Below are 7,526 nucleotides of genomic sequence, written 5' to 3'. Positions count from 1 at the left end.
AAGTGATCAATGCAAAGAAATAGAAGAAAACAATAGAATGGGAAAGACTAGAGATCTCTTCAGAAAAATTAGAAATACCAAGGGAATATTTCATGCAAAGATAGGCACAATAAAGGACAGAAATGGTATGGACCTAACAGAAGCAGAAGATATTAAGAAGAGGTGGCAAGAATACACAGAAGAATTATACAAAAAAGATGTTCATGACACAGATAACCATGATAGTGTGATCACTAACCTAGAGCCAGACATCCTGGAGTATGAAGTCAAGTGGGCCGTAGGAAGCATCACTGTGAACAAAACTATTGGAGGTGATGGAATTCCAGCTGAGATATTTCAAATCCTAAAAGATGATGCTGTAAAAGTGCTACACTCAATATGTCAGCAAATTTGGAAAACTCAGCAGTGGCCACAGGACTGGAAAGGTCAGTTTTCATTCCAATCCCAAAGAAAGGCAATGCCAAAGAATGCTCAAACTACTGCTGCACAACTGCACTCATCTCACACACTAGCAAAATAATGCTCAAAATTCTCCAAGAGAGACTTCAATAGTATGTGAACTGAGAAATTCCAGATGCTCAAGCTGGATTTAGAAAAGGCAGAGGAACCAGAGATCAAATTGTCAACATCCGTTGGATCATCGAAAAAGCAAGAGAGTTCCAGAAAAACATCCACTTCTGCTTTATTGTCTACTCCAAAGCCTTTGACAGTGTGGATTACAACAAACTGTGGAAAATTCTTCAAGAGATGGGAATGGCTGACCACTTTACCTGCCTCCTGAGAAATCTGTATGCAGGTTAAGAAGCAACAGTTAAAACTGGACATGGAACAATGGACTAGTTCCAAATTGGGAAAGAGGTACATCAAGCCTGTGTATTATCACCCTGATTATTTAACTTATACGCAGAGTACATCATATAAAATTATGTACATCCAGCCAGACTGGATGAAGTATAACTTGGAATCAAGATTTCCAGGAGAAATATCAATAACTTCAGATGTGCCAATGACACCACCCTTATGGCAGAAAGTGAAGAAGAACTAAAGAGCTTCTTGATGAAAGTGAAAGAGGAGAGTGAAAAGTTGGCTTAAAACCCAACATTCAAAAAGCTAGTATCATGGCATCCAGTTTCATCACGTCATGGCAAATAGATGGGGAAACAATGGAAATCATGACAGACTTTATTTTCTTCGGCTCCAAAATCACTGCAGATGGTGACTGCAGCCATGAAATTAAAAGATGCTTCCTCCTTGGAAGAAAAGCTATGACTAACCTAGACAGCATATTAAAAAGCAGAGACATTACTTTGCCAACAAAGATCCATCTAGTCAAAGCTATGTTTCTTCCAGTAGTCATGTATGAATGTGAAAGTTGGATCATAAAGAAAGCTGAGCGCCGAATAATTGATGCTTTTGAACTGTGGTGTGGAAGACTCTTGAGAGCCTCCTGGACTGCAAGGAGATTAAATCAGTCCATCCTAAAGGAAATCAGTCTTGAATATTCATTGGAAAGACTGATGCTGAAGCTGAAACTCCAATCCTTTGGCCACCTGATGTGAAGAACTGACTCATTGGAAAAGACCCTGATTCTGGGAAGATTGAAGGCAGGAGGAGAATGGGACGACAGAGGATGAGATGGTTGGATGGCATCACTGACTAAATGGACATGAGTTTGAGCGAAAGCCTGGCGTGCTGGAGTCCATGGGGTCTCAAAGAATTGGACACGAATGAACAACTGAACTGAACTGAACCTCTTTCCTCATCTCCATGTAAATACCATCCTGAAATTTGCATTTGTCATTTCCTTGATTTTCAAAACATACACACACACATTTTTTTTTGTTTTAGTTATTGTTTTTTTATATTTACAAAAAGAATATCATGCTGTATACAATCTTTTGAGACTAGCTATTTTCTTTTGGTGTAAATATCATCAATATTCAACCAAATTGTAATATGGGCTGTAGTTCACCCAAATTTGCTGCTGTATATGAAATATTCTTTTGTGCAAATATATCACAATTTATTGATTGATCTTCCTGTCAATGGATAATAATGGTATTGTTTATATTATTTTGCTATTTCAAACAGTACTGCTAAAAATATTATTGTACTTATATACTGGAGCATCTCTGCTTGTGTATACTTACACTTACTTACACACCTGTACATATCTTAAAGTGGAATTACTAAGTTGTAGAGTATCTGGAAATTCATATTTATAAGCTAATACTAAATTGCTTATCAAGGTGGTTGTGTAAATTTACACTCCCAGTCACAGTGTATAGTAACTAGTTGACCAACATTTTCTCTAACATTTGCTATTGTCAGACTTCTTTATTTTTTAACCATTTTTAATTGAAGTATAGTTAATTTACAATGTTGTATTAGCTTCAGGTTAGCAAAGTGATTTAGTTATACATATATATATATTTTCAGTTATATATGTATATATATATATTCTTTTTCAGATTCTTTTCCCTTATAAGTTATTACAAGATATTGAATATAGTTTCCTGTGCTATACTGTCAGACTTTTTAATCTTTGTAAATTGAATGGAGTAATTGTGATTTCATTGAGGTCTTTATTTTTATTTATTGGATTACTAATGAGGTTTAGCAAATGTTTATTAGTAATTTGGTTCCCTTTTCTGTGAAATGCCTAATTGTGACTTTTGTTCATTTTTTAATTGTTTTCCCCTCTGTGAATGATTTGAGGTATTTTCTATATTCATTTATATAAATAAAATTATAAATGAATATATAAATATAAAAATATAAAATGAATATATAAATTTAAAATATAAAATTATAAAATTAATATATAAATATTCATTTATATATTCATTTTATATGTTCATTTGTTGGTATGTGTTAACAACTATGTTTTTCCCAGTTTGTAAATAATTGCTTATCTTTTCTTAAAATGTCTTTTAATGGATAGAACTATTTTAATATAGTTCAAGTTATTCTTTTTTTTTATGATTAACTTTTTTAATTAATTAATTAATTTATTTTTTTAAATTTTATTTTATTTTTAAACTTTAATAATTGTATTGGTTTTGCCTATCAAAATGAATCCGCCACAGGCATCCCTGAACCCTCCTCCCTCCTCCCTCCCCACACCATCCCTCTGGGTCGTCCTGCTCAGTGGTAAAGAAACCACCTGCCAATGCAGGAGATGTGGATTTGATCCCTGGGTCCGGAAGATCCCCTGAAGAAGGAAATGGAACCTACCTCGGTATTCTTACCTGGAAAATCACATGGACAGAAGAGCCTGGCAGGCCACAGTCCATGGAGTCGCAAAAGAGTTGGCCGTGACTTAGGAACAAAAACAACTTTTTTGTAAATTATTTAAGAAATTATCTCCCAGGTCGAAGTTATAAACATATTAAAGTATATACTAAATGCTTTACATTTTAGAGTTTCCATTTTGATCTTTAGTTCACCTTGAATGGAGATTTTGTGTATGGGGCAAAATATGGAGGGCTTCCCTTGTGGTTCAGCTGGTAAAGAATCTGCCTGCAGTGCGGGAGACCTGGGTTTGATCCCTGGGTTGGGAAGATCCCCTGGAGAAGGGAAAGGCTACCCACTCCAGTATTTTGGCCTAGAGAATTCCACAGACTGTATGGTCCATGGGGTCACAAAGAGTTGGACACAACTGAGCACATTCACTTTCACTCAAAATACAGATCCAATTTCATATTTTTCAAACCCATATGGGCCAGTTTGTACCATGAATTCAGTTCAGTCACTTAGTCATGTCCAACTCTTTGTGACCCCTTGGACTGTAGCAAGCCAGTCTTCCTTGTTCATCACCAACTCACAGAGCTTGCTCAAACTCATGTCCATCAATTCAGTGATGCCATCCAACCATCTCACCTCTGTTGTCCCCTTCTCCTCCTGCCTTCAATCTTTCCCAGCATCAGGGTCTTTTCCAGTGAATCAATTCTTCACATCAGGTGGCCAAAGGATTGGAGTTTCAGCTTCAGCATCTGTACTTCCAATGAATATTCAGAACTGATTTCCTTTAGGATGGACTGATTGGATCTCCTTGCAGTCCAAGGGACTCTCAAGAGTCTTCTCCAACACCACAGTTCAAAAGCATCAATTCTTCGGTGCTCAGCTTTCTTTGTAGTCCAACTCTCACATCCATACATGACTACTGGAAAAGCCATAGCTTTGACTAAACGGACCTTTGTTGGCAATGTAATGTCTCTGGCTTTTTAATATGCTGTCTAGGTTTGTACCATCACACTGTCTTAATTTTGTAGTAAGTGATTTCATAATATATTCTAAAAACTGGTAGAGCTAGCCTTTCCTCCCTCTTCTTCAGAAATACCTAGGATATATTTGCAAAACAGAAATAGATACACAGACATAGGACACAAATGTATGGAGGCAGGGAAGGGGGCATGGAATGGCTTGGGAGATTGGGACTGACATATATATGCTGCTGCTGCTGCTAAGTTGCTTCAGTCGTGTCCAACTCTGTGCGACCCCATAGATGGCAGCCCACCAGGCTCCGCCATCCCTGGGATTCTCCAGGCAAGAACACTGGAGTGGGTTGCCATTTCCTTCTCCAATGCACGAAAGTGAGAAGTGAAAGTGAAGTCGCTCAGTCATGTCCAACTCTTAGCGACCCCATGGACTGCAGCCCACTAGGCTCCTCCATCCATGGGATTTTCCAGGCAAGAGTGCTGGAGTGGGGTGCCATTGCCTTCTCCCATATATATGCTAGTGTGTATAAAATAGATAACAGATGAGAACTGACTGTATAGTACAGGGAACTCTACTCAATACTCTGTGGTGACCTAAATATATATATGTGTGTGTGCATATGTACACACATGTGTATATGTATACACATATGTGTATTCACATGTATGTGTGTATATCTATATACACACATACATGTAGCTGATTCACTTTGCTGTACAGCAGAAACTAACACAATATTGTAAAGTAACTATACTCCAATAAAAAAGAAATATTTAGGGTATCTTTCCTCTTCCATATTAATATACAATCAGTTTGTTAGGCTTAATTTTTAAAAAGCTCTATGGTGATTTTGATCGAGGTTGCATTGAATCTAAAATTGACCGTAATAAATATTTCTCTTTGGAGACCTGGGATAGATATTATCTCCATTACAAAAATGTTTATATATTTGGCTGTGCCGAGTCCTAGTTGTGGCACGTAGGATCTTTAGTTTCAGCATGTAAACTCTTAGCTGTGGCATGTGGGATCTAGTTCCCTGGACCAGGGATCAAACCCTGGACTCCTTGCACTGGGAGCTTGGAGTCTTAGCCACGGGACCACCAGGGAAGTCCCAATATTGTCTCTGTTTATTTTCCCCCAATTTTTATCTTGGAACAGTAATCAGGACTCTATAGAATATCCACAAAAACAGTAAAGCAACACCTACATACCCTTGCAACATTTGTTTTAGGTCTCTATATTTATATAAATACTAGTATGTTCTTTTGTTCTGAATCACTTGAGAGTAACTCTCAAATTATGAAATCGTATTCCCAAATATTTCTGCATATAACTTCCAAGTACTGAGATGTTCTTCTGCATGAGCACAATGTAATGATCATATTCAGGAAATCTGACATTGTTGCATTATTATTTTCTAATAAAGTTCTTATTAAAAATTCTTTAATTTTCCCCTTAATGTCCTCCATACTGATTTAAAAAGGTGGAATCAAAGAGCTTACATCATATTTAATTGCTTTGTCTTTTTTTCTTCTTTATTTATTTTTGTATAATAAAGTTTTATTAAAGTATAAAGGAGATAGAGAAAGCTTCTGACATAGGCATCAGAAGGGGGTAGAAAGAGTACCCGCTTGCTAGTGTTAACAATGAAGTTATATACTCTTCAGTGAATCCAAAGAATGTCTGGAGGTTGTAAAGACCTCATCAGACCTACTCCCATAATTTACATTTTAAGAAAACACTGTCCTCAGGCAAGATACATCCTTGTAAAGACCAGGTATACTCCCATAATTAACATTTTAAGATAACAGAAGGTTGAATCCAAAGACTGTCCTTAGGCAGGATACATTATTGTTATATAATCCTAAGGAATGTGGAGAAAGAAAAAAAGTTTGTCCTTTCTTCCTCCTTGAGAATTCCAGACCCCTCTCTCTTTGGGGACCCCTAGACTTCCTATCAACCTGCCTAGGAACTGACTCTCTCATTCCCCCCTTTTCTTTTAGGAGAATTATGTTGCCTAGGGAAAAGGGGCGTCGTTCTCGTTCCATAACTGCTTCTGAGCTGACAAGGGGCATTGTCCCTAAATTGGTGAGGCAACATATTATCCTAATCCTCATATTGAGGATATCTGATCCAGGGGCCCCAAATAGTAGTTGGAGGAAGCTACAGCAGTAGCAGGAGTTTGAGCAATCAGTTTCCAGCCTGTCACTGACCTATGATTTTGTTGTCTTTTATGAAATTTTTGAAAGTACAGGCCAAATCTTTTGCAAAAATGTCCTTCAATTTAGATTCAAAATGGTTATGTAAATATACACTCCCACCAGTAATTGTCATGATTTTTTTCCCTCAAGATTAGATTCAGGTTATAAGTGTTTGTGGGAGGAATACTTTATCACTGATATGTCTATCTCAGTGTATCACACCTGAGGGTAAAATGTCAGTAGTGTATTTATTGTCAACATTAGATTTTATCATTTGTTGAGGAAGTATCTCTCGGTAATATATTATATTTAATTACATGTAAATCTTACATAACTTTAGTTATAATTGTTGGAGATATGTCTCCGGGACTTGGAAACAGCAAACCTGAAAGAACAACACTTGGACAGTCTCTGCAAGGACTGACAAGTTTATTTCTGCAGTCAAGCCTTTTTATAGGAGCAAGGAACAAAGAGCTTAGAGCATAAGGCCAGCAGAACATGTACAAGGCTAGGATATAATCAGTAAAAGATACTTCAAGGAACAGCGCAAACTTAACGACCCATGTATTTATCCATGACCCATTTTCTCAAGCAACGTCTTTAATGTTTAATTGTTAAATCTAGGTGCCAAGCATAGCCAAAGGCAGGAAATGTTCTTCAGCAATCAGTACAAAATGCCTGGGTACTTCTGGCCCTTGCCATTTTCCATAGACCTTCTCCTTCAAGGCTATTTTGTACTGTGCCTCCCAACAATAATTATGCCTAACTACTTTGTAATATTGTTGCTATTATAGTTCAGTTCAGTTCAGTTCAGTTGCTCAGTCGTGTCCGACTCTTTGCGACCCCATGAATTGCAGCACGCCAGGCCTCCCTGTCCATCACCAACTCCCGGAGTTCACTCAGACTCACGTCCATCGAGTCAGTGATGTTATCCAGCCATCTCATCCTCTGTCGTCCCCTTCTCCTCCTGCCCCCAATCCCTCCCAGCATCAGAGTTTTTTCCAATGAGTCAACTCTTCGCATGAGGTGGCCAAAGTACTGGAGTTTCAGCTTTAGCATCATTCCTTCCAAAGAAATCCCAGGTCTGATCTCCTTCAGAATAGA

This window comes from Bos mutus, chromosome 3, assembly GCF_027580195.1.
Source record: "Bos mutus isolate GX-2022 chromosome 3, NWIPB_WYAK_1.1, whole genome shotgun sequence".
NCBI classification, from domain to species: Eukaryota; Metazoa; Chordata; class Mammalia; order Artiodactyla; family Bovidae; genus Bos; species Bos mutus.
This window is presented reverse-complemented; position numbering follows the sequence as displayed.